This window comes from Chelmon rostratus, chromosome 6 (assembly GCF_017976325.1).
Source record: "Chelmon rostratus isolate fCheRos1 chromosome 6, fCheRos1.pri, whole genome shotgun sequence".
Lineage (NCBI taxonomy): Eukaryota > Metazoa > Chordata > Actinopteri > Chaetodontiformes > Chaetodontidae > Chelmon > Chelmon rostratus.
In genome coordinates, this window is record NC_055663.1 from 7765947 (window position 1) to 7785149 (window position 19203).

Consider the following 19203-nt stretch of genomic DNA (forward strand, 5'->3'; position numbering starts at 1 on the left):
CTAAAACGAGTGTTCACTTCCATGATCTGCCTCTAGTATATCATTCTATATAGTTTGCAGGTCAAGTTGTTCATGTACATTAAAAGCAGCCAGTGGAAAATAGGCTTCTGTTCCTCTGTGCAACGCACGGGCTGCACTGAATGAAAGAGGAGGGGCTGCTCACAATCTGGCGTTTGCAAAATGCACTGCCACTCAAAAAAAATCTGGCCCTCATTTCTTCATCATATGGTGTACAAGAAGCAAGCCACATTTCTATTATTTTATCATTCACTGAATGATCCAGAAAAAAAAGGAGGCCTTCTGGTTAGGTGGGTCTGAGTGCCAAGTGGGTGGGCCCAGATACATCGCGGCCGTCCACAGGTGCAGGGGCTTTCACTGCGAATGCATGTGTGAGCTCTGGAGGGACTGCGGCATTGCCAAACAAGCCAAAAATTGAGCTCTGTTGTGAAACAAGACCAGTGTATGAGGAGTCATCGTGAGGGTCAGTCTGCCATGCACAGAGGAGGCCAAAGCCCATTGTTAGCACTGATGTGCAAGAAAATATAAAAGTGGGCTGAACAAAGGTGGAAAGTGTTTTTCCAAATTCTCACCAGATCTTGATGCAGAGATGTTGCCCAGCTATCTTAAAGGAAAGACTGGCTGTGACTTTAGCTGTCAATATATTGTCACTGCGAACAACAGATACAGCTTATTTAAAGTGTGCATCAAATGCAATGATGTTGTGGAGATATTATGAGCCACACAAGGTGGGCGTTATGGGGCCTAGTACAGCTGTCTCCACACTTGGTGCAATTGTGCCGCGGGCTGCCTGTTGCAACTGCTGCCTGTTGGCAACAGTGTAGGAGACAGGGCCTGTGTTATGTTTACATGAAACCTTTTTTACCTTAACAGAATTTAGGAAAATCAAACTCTTTAAAGTAGAATTTCCATGAATCCGCTGGTGAATCCACAGCTCATCTTACTATGGGACTAGTGAGAGGAAGGAAAGGAGGTGTGGCTGTTCTATGGCACAAAAAGATGGACTGTTGCCAGGCTCTGTGTTGTCTGTTACTCTTGTGCCTGTCATCAAGGACAAAGCCGGCAAGGTTGAGAGCCTGGATAATTAGAGGCCAAATGCACTAGCCAGTGTGATATCTAAAGTTCTGGCAAGGATTCTGTTGTTGTTCATGTGAATACACTGGTACCATAGACGAGCAGTTTGCCTTCAAGCCTGAGCATGGTGCATTTGTGTATCTATGCCTTGAAAGAAGTCAAAACTGTAGTACAAAAGGGGACCTCAACTTTTCAGATTTATGTTTTTCATGGCAAGTGCTGTGTGTCTGTAATGAAAAAAAATTACCTTGGCACACTTTGTTACAGATCAAATGTTTGATGACGCTGTTTGATGTATAGGCAGTGCCATGTTTTATATACTCAAGCTGTCATATTAGCAAAAAAAATTTGACATGTGCTCAGGCAATGTTGAAGTCCTGTAAGTCTCATTAGAGCATATTGCAACCTCCCTTGTGTGGCAAGTTTAAAAAGGTGAGTTTCCACAGGCCAGTATGATAGTCACAGTGACTATCAACACAGACTGTTACACACATCAGTGTAACAGTCTGTGTTGCACCTTGTTTGTGTTGTATCTTCTGTAGTGGAATCTGAGTCAGACAATAAACCTGAACTGACCTTAACTGATAATAAATCATATGATGTCATGACATGTCAAGTCATGTGATATGATATAATGTCATATCCCATAATATGATGCCATGTCACTGCAGATTATATCATGCCATTGAATGCCTATCACCTATCACATGATTTCATGTGGCTCAGGAGGTTGAGTGAGCCGTCCACTAATCACAGGCTTGGTGCTCCTGTCCACATGTTTCAGTGTCCTGCACCTGTTGGACAGGCTAGCACTTTGCATGGTAGCTCACTGCCATCACTGTGAGAGTGTCTGTCTGAACAAGAGGCAAAATGTAAAACGCTTTGGCTAAAACCAATATAAATGCTATCTATTTACCATACAGCATATATTAAATACCATATCCTATCGAATGATGTAATGGTCTGTCATATCATTAGCATCCCATACCACACCATATCAATGTCTGTGGCTTTTGTCCCTTTGCTCTCTGCTGTGGGACTTTTAATCACCGACATTTCTCCACCAACACATAAAATTCTGGCAAATGATGAAATGAGCAAAAGCTCTGAACTCCACAAATGAAATGTTTTGTGTTACTGTAAGGTATAAGGTCAAGCACCTACGATAACTCGATCAGAGCAGCTACCAGTAGAATTGGAAGCTTGTTGACTCTGTGTGTCACTTAGAGCATTATAAAGACTTTTTTTTATCATTTTCTTCATCTCAAGTACCTTAAGGTCTGTATTGCCATATGCACAACAATTACAGTGAAGCAGTCCTTGGCAGTGAAATTCAGGTTCCCTCCAACAATGCCCATAGAACTATATATAAAAAGAAAACCGCGTAAGTAAAACTTGAATGACATATGACATTATGTCAATGACAAAAAGACATAAAATGACAAAGAAGTTAAAATATAGGAATAAAATGTAATATAAAAGTTAAAGTGCAAATTGCAATATCTGGGTCCATGCATATTGCAACAAAATTGAAAAAAATACATACAAAATTTGACATTTTTGCAGCAGATGACCTGAGAGATTAAGATGATGAAAGAATTTTGACTCTAGGTCAAGCCGTTTTTGAGATAATTACAACAACATGAACTTGGTTATTACAGCATCACAGGTCAATGAGTGTCGTTATGTGTGACTGAGTAGTGAGTCGCATTTGCAACCCACCTGCCAATTTTTTGGTGTTTCTAGGTCTTATGGTTTTTGCTGCACACTTTTAGCAGAGAAAAGTTAGGAAATTACACAAGTACTGCAGAATGTGGTATGTCAACTTTTCAACCACAAGAGTTCAAAACAGATGTATGTATGTATGTATAGATTGATGGATGCAGAGATGTATGTATGTTTTTATTTGTGGATGGATGGATGGATAGTTTCACTTATCCCAAGAATTTTTTTCTAGCCTTCATGTCTCTATGGTTTTTTATTGTTATAACAACATACCAACTTTGCACATTATATAATGAGAAAACAAAATATGAAAAAGTCTGAGACATGTCTGTATGACATAGAGATATGTTGATTTTGTGTAATACTAGAAAGTCTTATGATATAACAAGATAAAGTTATATGGTGTTAGAATAAGGAAATGCCAATGAAATAATGGCAGTTATGGTTGTGTATTTGTGTTTATAATCTTCTTGGTTTCAGTGGCCCAATATCACTCAACATAGTGTACGCTCATTCAGCATAGCTTACTCTATGTGAGCATGGAGCACCAAGCTCCTGCTGGGTTCATCATTTAAAAACCAGGATGAACTCAAGCCGGACCGCTGCTTTATGTGTTGCTTTTAATATGGTAGCATCGTTTTTGCTAAAGGAGACTCTCGTGTTCAGGTATCTTGCCGTTTGCCACTGGCTCCACTGACTTCAACAGTGATGCGTCAGTTTTTGTTGTGACTCCAGCTGTGGATAATGTGACAGGAGCGCCACTGCCTGTGAGGCAGCGTGAAGACATATATGTGCATTGCAACATGTTCTGCCAACAGGAGCCTGGAAAGGTGCTGCTGGCTATTCTAGCTGGGATATTTAAAGCAGTGCTGCTGGGATGTTAATAGTGTGATATTTCAAGCTATGAGCTACTTCAGGCTGCAGAGGTTATTTGCAGCACTGAGGGTGGAGTGCGGGACACACACACACACACACACACACACACACACACACAAACATAGGTTACTGGAGGTCAGCACTCTCTTACTGGCTGCTGTGAATGTTTTTAGTGCTGAATTTGTTTGAGCTTTTTGGGTCTCAAGAATTATATGATTCATGTTTTCACACCAACTGCCTAAGGGCTATTTTAGACATTCAGACATATGGCATTAATATTTCTAAAGCTACAGTTATTGTCGTGACTTGATTAAAATACATTATATTTAGCATTTGTATGATTTCCGTCCCTCTCCTTCCCTCACTCTTTACCTCTTCTTCCTAATTCCAGGTCTCAGTCCTTATTTTTAATGCAGCTGCCAAACTCAATTTAGTCAAACCTTTTTAAATGTCATAAAAAATAAAAAGCAACTTCCCATCAGAAAGGATTGACGCAAACAAGTGAAGCAAATGTCATGAAAAGAACATCCTGCAGAAATGTGGAAGTTGGAGTCTTTTAAGTACAGATAAGTCCTGAGACACTTTCTGTGGACTTAGAGACGTGCAGTTTTAGGACAGCAATGTTAATCTTTATGAGCAGCCTGAGTGGTTGTTCCACAGGTTTGACACACAGCAGCTGGATAGGTAAAGCTGCTGCTACGTGACTTATTTCAAAAGCTCCTCACCTCACCAGCACAGTGACTACCCAAACACACACACATACTGACACGCAGACACACTATTGCACTTTTTGCTGCAATACATTTACTTGATGACTTGATACTAGTTACTTCACAGATTACCAATACAGAAGTAAGATCAGACTTCATAAATTCACAGGCTGTGTTTCTGTGAATTTTAGATCAATGTGCAGCTGAGATAAAGTGAAATGAAAGAGACACTGAATTGGAAACTTTGGGATGTTTTTAACATATGTAAAACTTTCAGTCTGAACCATGGCAGATATTGTTATTCCTGGTGCACACTAGATCTTCAAGTCTTACCTGATTTAAAAAACAAGGGGGACCACATAATAACACATTTAACTGTTTTTCTTCTCAATTTAATCCTAAAAATGCACATCCCAGATCATTCAGTAAAGACGCAGAACCACACACTTGCTGTTTATACTGAATGATTACAGAATGGTGATTCTAGGGATCTCGCAGACACTTGCATGATCAAACGTGACTTCAGAAAAACATGGATATGGACTGCTGTCGTCAGCTGCTTGCACTTGTGCAATGACTTGCACCCAAAAATAAAACAAAATAAAAATAGGATGTGGATGAAGTCAGGGCTGAGAGGACGGATTTGCAACTTATACATTTTGCAGAGCGAGCTGGAGGTGAGCGATGCTTCCTGGTCAGCTCACTCTCATTGGCTGTTGTGGGTTTCTGCTCGGTAAACCATCGTTGTTCCTTTCACAAGTCAGGCAGCCTCCGTTCAGTCACCCCTCAGGCGACAAGATCATTTGGGCAGACAATCTGTTCAGACCAGTGTGGAATCAGGAACGCCGCCATGATTGTCAGGAAGGAATCAGACCCAAAAAAATTATTTTCTGATGAGACCAAACCGAACAAACCAAACAAAATAAAGAGTTCAGTCAACATGGCGCCAGATTTGGTGATTTGCAATTTTTCAGAAAAGCTGATGGATTTTTGTGTTCCTTCACAGATAGATCATTTTAAATCCAGCTGGCTTGTCTGAAAACATGGCTGTTTTTCTTAGCTCTGAAAACTCGATGTTTTGGAGATTCACAGGACAGCAGCCCACACAAAAAATACTCAAATATATAGTAAATAGTATAGTAAATATATAATAATAAGTGCACTCAACATTCACTTTAAATTCTTACCATGAAGGAAGTGTGGAAACAGTGGCAATTGTGGAGCACAAAATGAAAAAGAGCACATAACACCAGCAGATAAAATGATGAGGTCAGAAAGATTCAAGATCAAAATTTGCGTCCATTGACGTATTGCCCCAGTGCATGCTGGGAGGGACAGCTTCACACCAACCTCTCATGTAGTTCTCATTCTCTACTCTTGATGCCTTTATTTCAAACTGAGGTTTCATGGTTATTCCAGCTAACTTCAACAAACCAAACAAATCAATCCTCCAACTGTGTTTGAAGAACCAAATTAGCTGGATTAGAATTAACAGCATCTTTTTAATAAATAAATAATAAAGCCATCTTTGAACAACAAATGTTGGTGCTGTGAACAGTAATGATTTTACAAGGATATACTGTACTATGAATTTATATTATAAAATATGATCTAATCCTAAATAAAGTCTGAAATATGAATTAAATAATTACGTTAATCAGTGAAAATGTATTTATCTAGCCTCATAAAATTATCTGTGCCTGGGATGCCTCTACCTGGAATCAACCACACCTACACCTCCTGTGTGACCCGAATTAACATAATTTCTCTTGGGAAAAAAAAGCAGACACCTGACTCCTGCATTTAAGATACTTCAGTCATCAGTAAAACAAATTAAAATTTCCTTTTTGTTAACCAGCTAGGATAAAATTTTTATTTCCTCCTCCTGTCATTTTGACTTGTTGGCAAGTGAACATGTAGTTAATGAGGTGAGTCTTTTTTTTTATTTCCATGCAATATGCAATGAAATGTAAATCCAATACAAATGCAATTACACACACGAGAAATATGAATGAAGACATCTCACAACCCTGGCCAGTGCCTTCAGTATTAATAAAGAAATCCAGAGGTCAGAGTGCTCACTCAGTTTCCCATCCAGGGTTCTCTCGGGTGCTCTTTAATGATGAATGAACTGCTCACTGACAGGAAATGTTCGTTAGACACCGCAGAGCATGCACATACATCATATTAAACCCTTTACCAAGTCTACTAATGGTTTAAAATGATGAGAGGCTTTGACCTTAACACGGTGGAGATAATTATAAACAAACAGATGACACCAGGTTCACAATGCAGACAACAGAGCAGAATTAAACAGTATTTCAGGCTCTCAGCCTGTGAACAGAATGGACAGCTCTCCTCTGTGCTTGGATCCAGATGTGCTAGGTGTCTGTTTGAGCTATCTCTCGTCATGCGTCCTGTGTTGGAGGTCAGCCACCCATTTCTCAAAGGACGACTTGAACAGAGACCTTTGACACCCTAATACAACTGTAGAGCAGCTGTTTCTTTCTTTCCTTCTTTCCTTTCTCCTGAGGGGTGGTCTAGCCCAGCTCAGGTACTCTAAAGCAGAGTAGGTGTCCCTCCTCCTCCCGCCACTCTTCAGCAGCTGGAGTGTCATTCGGGGAGGGGTGAATGTGCTCATAGTCATCTTCCAATAGATCAGCCAGTGCGTGATTTTCAGCACACGCTCAGAGTGGTAGACATGATCATAGATCCAGGGCCTGTTCTTCAAACTTTAAGCCTCGATCACTGTGTGTAGTGCTGATGATTGAAGTTACATGGGAGGACAAAAAAATTGTGTTTCTGCGTTATGGATGTTATTTTGTCGCACATTGTGCTCCACAGTGTTTCCACTGTTCCTGTGACACATTAGATATTATCAGTGAACGTGGTCAGACTGCAAGCGATCTTGGAGCATGATTGGTGGCGTTCCCTCCCTCCATGAATACTTTTCAGTGATAGTCATAAGCCTGAAATGAAAATGAAATCTCACCCAATCCTTCAAAAAGCAGCTTTAATTGTATGGACAGTTTTCATCAAATTGAGTTTTGCAGTTAATAAGTTTTAATGATCAAAGAAGAAATTCAGATTTTATCATCAAATTAAGAGACAGATTCTGGCTTCATTGGTCTTTCAGCAGTTTAGTGTGGCCTTCAGAGTCGGGCCTGACTAACAGACTCATGGAAAGGTGTGAGTCCAGTCAGGTCTGGCTCCTGTGAGCACACCAGGAACAGGTTTTCATCTTGTCCTAGATGGCCAGCTTGCCTCAAGAGCAGCGACCAGGTTACTGACGACTGTAAGACGTCTTTGCTGCACTCCTGTCACTCACCGTCTCCAGCACACCCTCTTAGTCCATGTTCTGACACCCCTTTACACCCATATAAACTCACAGAACCTTCATTGCCCCCTTGTCCCACCTCAGACCACTTGGCAGACTGGGATCTAGTCTAGGATCCCTGTGTCCGTCCACTGTCCCAATAACTAAGCCTCAATCTTCTACCAGTTGACCCTAGCAAAAGGGGCTTTCTGATACATACCCAGAACTAAACCCCAGACCTCCCCTGACCCTGGATAAATGTGGTGACATCGTCCACATGGGCAGACGCTACAATTCTCTGGGTCTGCATAAACTGCAGCGGAGAGAAGCCACTCCGTCTGAAGCTTAAGGGTCGCCCACAGCAAGAACAAAATAACAATAACAATGATTACAATGTGAGTATTCACACTGATGAACAATTAAATTCTGTAAACAGTGGCACCAAGCGCATGCTGCGTGCTCCAGTTGTGGCAGCAGCTTAGGAAAGCGACATTGATTACTGCTGGATGGTGTGCAGAGAAGCAAAAAGAAACAATCACTCACAACTCATTTGGAGTTGTCGTCTTTTGAAGACAAAATTTCTTTGTAGCTTCGTATGAGTCAACATTAGTTTGCCTGGTGAACACCAAAGAGGACATAAGTAAGGACAAAAATGCTTTAATTTTCATTTAATTGCATTAAATAAGCCTTTGATGTTATTAGTAATAACATTAGCAGTAGTGTATCCCACAGTCGCAAAGTCTCCTGTTTTTTCTCCTGTTTACCTGTTTTTTTTTTTTTGACCTCAGTGATCGGTCCCTCTGCGACGTCTGTCACGGTGAAAGTGACGCCCTGTAAATACAGATGGATTTTGATTGGCTCACAGTGATTCTATTGATCATCAAATTGCTCTGAGAGTGATCCCAACAGTATCGTTCGCCACTGTCACTGACGCCAAAGTTGTGGGGTGGACTCCGCCATCCAAGTGGGTTAGAACAATTTTTGAAATGATGAGAGATGAGAGAGAGCGAGAGTATCAGGGGGTGTGTTTTAGCTTTTTGGAAGCAGAGCAGCTCCAAGGAGAAGAGTATGTGTTATCCTCTATGGAGCAGAGATGGACACAAATATTTAGAAAGATGCAGTTCGCACAGAATGATGCAGAGACAGGCATGCATACACACATACACACACACACACACACACACAAATGCACAGACAGTCTGTTTTATTAGTTTGTACGGACTGAGGTCTGCCTTTCAGTACAACAAGTGGGGCGTGTTTTGGTAATTTCGGGGGGGCCATGGCGTCCTCTTTATATCTATAATGTATCATATGGTTTTGAAGGACATCCCTTGTTTGCACAGAGCACAAGCATGCATTGAAACATATAGTGCTGTCATTGCTGATCTCACATTGTACCAGCAATCTCCTATAATCTCCTGTGAATGTGTGTGTCTGTTTGTGTGCGTGTGCGTGTGGGTGCTCGCTCTTGTACATCTATCTTTGAGGGAATCACTTGGAGTTTTAGACCAAGGGCCATTTAGGGTATATAATTTATGGATTTTTCATAGAAATAGGATGAATAAATTAGGAGGTAAAGTCCTTAATTGTGCCACATTTACTTGTCATTAGCATATGTGCTTTAATTACTAGATACATATGGGCTTTTTCAGGAAATGTCCGAAAACATTTACATGCAGACTTTTATATTTAATTATCAGGAAACTAATGTAAGAGGACATTAAACTGTGTGTAGCAGCATGTAGCCTGGATTAATTGCTTGTTTGGCCAGTGTTGCCCACTTTCAGTGCTATTTGAATTGTGCCACAAAAAACCCAGCTGTAATTAAAATGAATGCATTACTGCAAGGAGAACGAAAACACAGGTTTTTGTCCATTAAACATTAACATTGATTATGTTTCCCATTATATAATGAGAGGATGGAGAGCAGATGAGTTGTGGCAATGGGCAACTTAACACCAGCAGTGTAATTCCCTTATTGCTCCATTACACTTTGATCTACATTTTAACATAGACAGAGGATTATTGTTAGATGAGGATGCAGCACAGAAAAACTTAAAGGAGAGCCTGATCTCTTAACTACTACACCAGTGAATAAATGAACAAATGCAATAAATACAGCAATTAAAAACTACTGAATGCATAAATGAAGCCATGAATACAGCGGAAACAATGACTGGCTGAATGAGGACCATTGTCTACCAGCTAAAGTCATGGCATGATGTATTAACTCGAGGAAACACAGGAGACCACTAAGTGGAGGAAAAACATTCAGCAGCTGAGATTGCTGGGAAATATGAGTGGAAATATTTTAAACAACTCAATCTCAGTCTTACTAGATTGATTGATTGGAGAGGGTACTTCCAACCAAACATTTTTAGTAACCTATAGCATCAACCTCAACAGGAAGTAAAGTTGAAGAAGTAAAATTTCTCTTGGTGGTTCTTGATAGCACTGCCCTCCTCGTGTGGGCCACTCTCGGGCATTCTTGGAGGCGGTCTGTCCAGTGATGCAGCTTGGTCAGATATATGTCTCGTGTGGGAGCTCACTGGAAATTTTCAGGCGTCCTTGATCCCACTTGGATCTTTGGTTGGCCTGTCTCTCCCCGCAGTTCAGCAGTTGGTAGGTTGATCACATCTTCACGCACACCCACTTGGATGTACTGTAAAACCTGGTGACAGTGATTGCCAGAGTTTTTGTGACTTTTGTCACGTTAGAAATGCAGTCGTGGAGCAGCCAGACTTGAGCAGATTTCTTCTAGAAGGTTTCTTTCCTTCAGAGTTGGTTGGACGCCAGCCTTTGCCGCTCAGGATTCAGCTGAGTTGTGTCTGCGTGGGGAAAGCACGCTGCTGAATGGGCCATCAGCCCGCTCTCTCAGGACGAGGCACAAGGCCAGAGGGAAGAGGCTCAAGAGCCATGAAGTCAAGAGATGAAGACAAAGGGCTACTGTAAGGCCATAAACTTTCAGCTTCCTTTTGTTTTTTAGTCTTCTGTAAAACAACCTGAGCAGTGGTTTCCAAAGTCAATGGTGTGAAACTTCACCCCCCCAGCCTAAATCTATCTTGTCCTAATTCTTTCCTTTGTTCCAGTTTCTGTTCTAAAGAATTAAATGTTTGTCAAGCTTGGCCTCCTCAGCTGCTGAAAGATGCTGAAAGCCTTTTATCAATAAACAGGATATCGTCCACTGAGTAGTGAGTAATAGACAATGTTAACCCATGTTTAGAAAGAAAAGGCAATAACATCCAACATCTGATGTTATGACACTATATACACATATGTACATATATTATGTCTATGCATATTAACACCTATATGCATAGCAAATGAAATGAGTTAAGTTAAATCAGTACATGATATTGTTAATGCTTGTCAGAGCTCCTTGTGTCACAGCAATGTGTCTTTGTTTCCTCCCCCCTGAGAGGCATGAAAAGAGGAGCACATTATCCTCCCAACAGGCACACGCATGCACACTCAGGGTGCATTAGACAGATTTCAACTTACGTTTTCTCTTATTGCAAGCTACGATCAATTTTCTGGCTAGACGTGCACACATTAACAATTTTCTACTCGACGACTTCAGACACTGCATGTATATGTTTTATGGATTAGTGGACACATGTGCCCAGTTCCTGTTAGTTCAGAGTTTATTGTCCCTGCATCCAATTCAGCATGTTAACTCAAAACTTTGGATCGTTTTCATGTTGTTTGTTACAACAATTGACGTGCTCCTCAGTTCTGCATTCCCCATTCCTTTTGTTTTTTCGTCTCGTGAGCTCTCAGTGCTGTGTGCTGTGGGAGTGTTTGTTCAGTCTGAGGCCTGTCAGTCATAACTTGGCCACTTGTCACTTAACTTCCCATTAGTGCCATCCTTGAGCCCTGGCAGGGCCTGTTTTGTAACCCACAGGTCAAGTGAGCATTACGATCAGGAAAGGTTCGCTCATTTCTCGATAAAAGATTTTTAAAAATTTCATCATCATCATCATGCTACAGCAGCAAGCTCTGCTTCATTCAATCCAAATTGACAATCCAAATTGATTTTGGGACACATTCCTGTGCAGAGTCACACTGTGGCCCATCTTGGTCCGCACCCAGAATCTCCACAGTATTCAGTAAGTGTCCATTCCAGAATAAAATGGACTGTGCCAGATCAAAACTGGCTATGAACAGAAGCTTTTGAATCCATCTCAGCTCATAATCATAGTATCAGCTCCTGGGAAGGAACAGCAATGAAAATCTTCTACTTGCTTGTGTTAAAAATAAGGGTTCATGCAATATTAGTTTAATGCAATGTTCGGCGTCAAACTTTGTCTCTAGTCATAGAGATTCATAGTATTCATATATTCCTTGTGTACAAGTGTAAATTCTGAGTTTATGATGGTCCTAGAGGAAAGGTCAAGGGTCACAAAAATAATCAAGAATCATACTCAGACTGGCCCAGTTGCAGCAGTCCTTGGGACTAACGCTCCCACTTTGTTTGAGGGCTCATGGCTCTCCTACTGTGAAATCGCACTCATAAAAACCTGGAGGGCTCCCTGATTGACCGTTTGAGATCTTTACGCACAATTTGTATAAGCCTGCTCCTCTTCCGACTTTGCTCAAGGGAAAAACCCACAATGCATAGCGTGGTGATATTAAAACAGTGACAGTGGAATTTGTTATATACCTTCCAACTTGTGGGATGTAGTTAGTGCAGCCTACTGGCCACAGTTTTTCCCACAGTTTGTTATACCCACGCTATTTCCTGTCTCTCTTGCTTTCTGCCAAAGCATTTGACCTCATGCAATCCAGTCTGAGTGCACCATCACGGTGGACATTAGAGCTGCGCCACTGACTAACTGTCCCCTCTGCTACCAGGGCACATTTAAATTCACAGATAATAAATGCCTTATTCAGATGGGGCCAATAGATGAACTCTTCAGAAATTGAAAAGAGATGCATAACAGATTTGTTATCAAAGTAAAGATATCAGGACAGCTTCATTGGAGCTGACCCTCTTCCACAGATAACGTCACTGTCTCTCTAATGGAAATTCTCTCTTGTCATTCAATAATCCCACTGTTCTTTAGCTGGCATGGAATTAGAAAATCAAGTAGTGCCACACCATGCCTCAGACATGCTAATGGGAGCAACTGAATACAAGACAGCAGAATGAGAATAATCCGACGCAAACACTGATCCTGAGGCGAGTTTGTTATAGTTTTCACACCAGAAGTTAAAAAAAAAAAAAAAAAAAAATCATAATCATGATTATTTTGGTCAGTGTTGAGATCACAATTATTTAACACGATCACTCATTGACACTGGAAACATCATGCTTTTATTGAACTTTAGACTAAAACCTGTCTTTTTAACAGTGGATTTCCTTGAACTTTAAATATCATTTATTTTTTAAATATTTTCAGTTCATTCCGTTCTATCTACGTGATTCACGTCTGAATTTCTCCAACTCATTCGCACTGAACGTGCTTGGCGACAAGCTGCACGCTGTCATCTCCGGCCACCTTATGCACACACAGCCATCTCTGAAGAGTGCCGACACGCGCCCCGTCTCTCATCTAAATTATTCATACGAGGATTTGGGACTGCCATAGTGTGGCGTGGTCGTCCCTGCTGCTCTCCCAACATAACATCACTGTGCATGAGTGTGTGTGTGCTTGTGCGCTCGCTGTGCACACTTGTCTTCTTCCTGTCTAACAGCTTAATTGGTTTTACCTTTCTTGTTGACCAAAGGCTGTGTTTCTGTCATCTTGGCTCGAGCTGAATTGAACATGCCACAGCCTGAGAGTGAGCTTGGGCTTATAGGGAGGGGTGAATGCACACTGCTGTAAAGGAAAGGGGTAATGGCAATGGTAATGCAGCACAATAACCGTTTTATGTCGATTATCTTATTCTCATAATCATGGGCAGCCAAAATCCTAACTGAAAATAAAATTTGATTAATAGCGTAGTACTGTGTGCGTGTGTGTGAGGTGCTGTCAGAGGAGAAGGCATATGTGGAAATTGTTCACAATCGTGCAGTTCTGTCTCAATCTTATCTCAATTGTCTTGCTGTATTGGGAAATTCAAGGTTTTGAGGATACCCTTCTGTTTGTTATTTGGCTCTATCTTGGTCTGTTTTTTATTCAGTGTAATTCAGGCTGTATTTTAGTCCTCAGGCTTTTTTCTGCAGACAAATGCAGTTTGTTCTATTTATCAAACCTGTGGCTATGGCTGTAATAATGCACCTATTGATCTCAAGGTTGGGTATAAACAAGGGACTGTGTGTGTGTGCGTGTGCGTGTGTGTGTGTGTGTGTGTGTGTGTGTGTGCGCATTAGCGCGCGCACGTGCGAGTGTATGCAATCAGCTAGGGGTACAGATCAACAAATGTTCATTACTCTTGCCCCTTCCCCTTGGCAAACACACCAACATACACACTAGATAGCTAGCATTCATCACAGCATTCCTGCAGGGTGGTAAAGAACTACTCAATCTTGTGTGTGTCTGTGTTTGTGTGTGTGTGTGCGCACGTGCCTGTGTGTGTACAGTATATAAAGCAGTGACTATACGACATGTGTGCAGAGCCCTGAAAATGGCAAAAGGTAGTAAAATTATGTGACACAAGTCAAAAATATATGTAACACATCAATAAATAATACTGTTAGAATATTAAAATGGAGTGTAAAAGGAAACGTAAGCTCTATACTTTACCTTTCACCTCAAATCAGAGTATAAAAAATATTGTTGATCAATTGATCTGTAATTTTTTTTCAGTCTTGTTTTTTTATAATTTACCAAGCTTTTAACTCATTAGTTTTCCCTTTTTTCATCATGGCTTACATTTAGCCATTTATCCAGCCACTGTTTTTCCCAAGCAACCATGTGTCAGTGTTAGTTTCTCAATTAAACTGCTATAGCTATTGTTACAAGATATTTATTTATCCGTTCCCTATTTTCCCCACCAGCATTACTCATTCTCCCAATAGGCCTGCTGATAATATCCATGTAGCCCCAGGTCAGGCACTGGTCCAGCATGTTTGTGTGTGTTTGTGCGTGTGTGTGTGTGTGTGTGTGTGTGTCTGTTCTGTTAGTGTGTGTTTTGTGTGTGTGTGTGTCTGTGTATGTGTATATATATATACCATCAGTGAAGCAATCTAGAGGACAGTGGCTGGCCAGCTTGACAACACTGGTGGCTAAGTGAATCATGAGCTAAATACAATGCGGACTAACCGCTTTAGCCAGGTACCTAGCTGAGCCTGGCTTTCTTCATGAGACTACACCTGTGCAGGTAATGTTATTCATACTTTGCACTGCTGTAGGATCTCTGTATAAACCTGTGTAGCTAGCATTTTAGCAATGAGCTAAATAATAAAATGATTCAATGGAAGATGACTAAACTTAATTTAATTTTCATTAATTTTATCAATTGATTGGTGGCAAAGGGAAAAACAGCTAAGTTTATTTTTTTACTGATAATCTTTAATTATCAGTCTTGGGGCCTCATGCATATGTGTCCATGTATTTGCAGGCGGTCTGTATTCTACATGTAGATGGTGATAAAAGTGTCCTTCACCTATAGCTGTCCCCTGTAAACTGTCTAGACACTGTTGTTTGGCAATCTTTCCCTCGTCAACGGCATGATCAGCTCAAGTGTAACTACTTGTTTCACTGTGGGAAAAAAAAACATGCCCTCTCGTCCCTGCTCTCTGTCCTTCACACCTCCATGAATCTTTCATATACAGCTGTGTCACAAATCTGCCATCAGCCACAAAAAGTGACATCATGGAGCTCCGGTGGAGAAATTGCCATCCACAAATGATGTATTGAACAGATATATGTGGAGAGGATTACTTTGGAGTGCTTGTAAATCAGTTCAGTGAAATAGAAAGGCTGTAACTAAAAGTGAAAAGTCTCATAGGTTAGGTGTGTTTCTAAAGTCAGGCGAGTGTGAAACAGTCATGTCTTTTCTTTACTGTAAAATAATGTCTCTACCAAGACATTCAACACAAGAAACCCTGTTAAAGTGAAATTCTGATATTTGTCAACTTGTTCTCACGTTATTGTCCATTATGACTTTTGGTCATGAGAACATTTTACTTACTAGTTGTTTTACAACCCCGGTCGTCTTCAGAAACTTATACTCTGGCAGGACAAGGGTCGATGACAGCAACAAGTGCAAGTGCTTCCTCAAAAACTGAAAACTAATGACAGAACTGGGACCCAAAGGCAGACAACAGCAGAAATAATCTCAAACACTTGAGTCCAACTAGACGTAAACACAGGATGTCTTAGCCTGCAAATCTCTGTAGCTGTTGTAGCAAACTATAAGTTAGAGCAGAGCAGGATCCACTCTCCAGTTAATTTGCCAGGTGACTTACTCTCTGCACAGCTCTGTGAAAGTGGTACAGCGAAATCAATGTGCACGTCTTTGCTCTAGAAACTTGGTGATGTAGACTTGCACGGTTAGTTGGTTGGAGGCACATTTTTCTGGCCTCCGAGAGTTAAGAAATGTTCAACTTTGGGTAAAAGGCTGTGCTCACCACTGACGCTTTTTTATCCAGTCATCCAATCACAGTGGAGGAGGGGTAGGACAAGTACCAAAAAGACCAGCCGTCGCATCTTTCATGTACAACTGCTGAACGACAACAACAATGCAGGAGACTAACTGTTAATCTTATACTTGCTGCCATATGTGAGCTCCATACTTTTTTAAAACCTGAATGGTGAATTGAGTCCAAATATGTTCCTGTGATTAAGTGATTAATCCTGTGGCATCCAAATCTCACCCCAGCCAGGTACCCAGGGTTGGCAACCCTGGGTACAACACAGCTAATAAACTATAACAGCATCCCCCATTTTGGACAGTCTGACACTCTCAAAGATTAGCGCTGTCAAGACAGCTCACTGTTTTTTAACACTTCAATTGTGGAGGTCAAAGTCCACCAAACTTAAACTTAAAGCAGAACGATTGTGTCAGTTTACTTCCCGTACTACCCCACGATTTCATTGGAAGGGACAGATTTTGCAATAGAGTTGAAGAAATTTTAAATGCAGGTGTGACCAAGGCTTAACTGTGGTATGTTTCTGTTTGTGTGAGGCTGTTGCTTTCACTGTGTGCATGATGTGAAGTAGAAAGGAAATGCAAGGCGCAGTGCTTGACTTTGAACATATTGTGAACCATGACAGCAGCACAGCATGAGGCCTTTATCTCAGTGAGAGTGTTATATATGCTTGTATGATGGTTGTATATTCAGTTTGATACTGATTTCTCTATGAAAATGCACATTTTGAGGTGCATATGTGCAAGTCCTTTTGTTTATTTATATTTGGTATTATTTTTATGAACAAGATGTGGCATAAAACCTATTGCCAATGTCTTTTTTTGCTTTTTTCTAAATGAACTATATTGAAACAAACAGAGAAAGTATCCAGCAAGTAAAATAAAATCATGTGTATACAACCTGTGTATAGACACATTTATTTTTCATCTTAAGTCATGCATTATGTTTATTTTCATCCTTATTCTAACTTATTTTCACCATTATTATCAAGTGTTTTTTTTTCCTCCATCTTATTTTACTTTTTTTCCGTTATTATTTCCATTCTGTGTCTTTTCTATGTTAAGCTCTTGGTGAATGTGATTTCTTTGTTGTAAAGCTCTTTCAGCTGCAGTTCCTGTATGAATGGTGCCATACAAATACAGTTTATTATCATCGTTACTATTATTGTTGTTATTATTATATAAATATGCCAGGAGCACTAGCATGGTAAAATAATAGAAAATTAATTAAATGAAAACCTTGTAACTCCTGAGCTGGTCACCAGCTAAACCAGTATTTGTCCTCAGAGCATGGCTTTTACTGAATAAAACACAAGTAATGAATAATGACAGAACTGGGACCCAAAGGCAGACAAGCAGCCCAGCAGAGACAGAAGGCAGTCAAAACAGGTAGAGGCAATCAGGCAGGAAATCAACAGCTAGAACACTAAGAGCCCGGCAGCTAAATCTCACACCAATTTAAATCCAGATGAATGGAACTGCCGTTGTTTTAAAATGGTGCTGGGATGAGTTAGGATGTCCCATTTGCTATATAGGATTATTTCTTCCTTTCGGTGTAGGTGGAGGGAAGACAGGAGAAAGAGATGCAAGTGAGGAAAGTGTGGAAAGAACTTAGAGATTAATGAGAGTTGCTGGAGGCAGAGGATTGAGGATAGGGCAGCTGTTGCCATGACAAAACCATCACAGCCATCAAGCTTGGCCAGCATCCGCACACGGCTATTAGCAGCTGTCGAGCTCATAACGTTGGCCATCTGGAGGAAAAGTTTGTTTTTGGTGACCAAATCAATCAATATCTGGGACTGTTCTCACCAAGAAAGATGACAGTATATTTCATTGCAGGTAAACTCAATGTGCTTTATGTCAAAGCAAATAAGGGAGCAAAATAATAAGACATCAATAGATAAAATACAGCAAAGTGCAAAAAAGCAACAAAAGAAAAGAGGAACAGAGAGAAAAAAGCCATCTGCCCTCCCAAAAGATACTGAGAAAACTGAAAAGTTTTACATTTGCTTTTGAATGTGGACACATCATTTTTGTACTTAGCATATGCATTTTGAAAGACACTGACAAACGATGTTCTCATCTATGAAGCGTCTCAGAATAACCCCCAGGAATCGTGCTAAAAGTGAACCTAGAAGTAAAAAACTACTACCTCAAAGAGCTGAGAGTTACTAACGAAGCTTCCTATATTAACTTCCAACAAGAGGGATTACTCTTGCAAAGAATGAGATGCTACTGCAGTATTAGAAAAGGGTAAAAATGTAGAAAAGCATAAAAGTAGTTTGTATTTGTAGATTTTAGAATTGAGTCCCAATTTGAATACCAAATGTGTGATGCCAATGTAAGGAAGAGCTTAATCTGATATTGATATTTAATAATAGGCCATGTATTTAGTTGTTCAAGTAAAATCAGGGATAAAGGACAATAGCATAAATAGTTTTGCTGTGCATTCCCTGAAAGCAACACACATAGCGGCTGTAATCACTAGAATCCATCATGCTGCCTGTCAACAAAACTGAAGTGGGTGTAGAGAGCTCGAAAAGAGAAACGGATGAACCTTTTTGTTGTTGGTGTTGTTGAAGTAAACGTCAAACGTCAGCTACAAACATGTTAAACTTAACTTAAAGTTAATATTAACGCTCTTCGGTGGAGTTTGGGTTCCCAACAAGCAGCTTTCACCAGACCACATTCTGGCAGAGACAGTGTTTGTAGTGAGTGAGCTAATAGCTACGAAGCTAAAACCTCATTCAGAAGAAGAATTTGTGAAGAAGAGCCTTGTTCCTGACGTGGAGCTGCGAGCAGCAGACAAGTAAAACTGTTCCAAACTGTCAGTTTGTCTCGAAGAATTCATGGAGATGAAGAGAAAACCTGACGCGGAAACTCAGTGAGGAAGTGGGTGAAGCATCCACATCTTACAGTTTGTAGTTTCTCTGCAGCAGCATCCAT

The 19203-nt window shown here is 40.6% G+C and overlaps 1 protein-coding gene across 1 annotated transcript in view; it reads left to right on the top strand.

Moving 5' to 3' along the window:
- Nucleotides 1-19203, top strand: part of LOC121607944 (NT-3 growth factor receptor-like) — a 211173-nt gene that overhangs the window by 82427 nt on the left and 109543 nt on the right. The gene's annotated exons all lie outside the window — the stretch shown is intronic.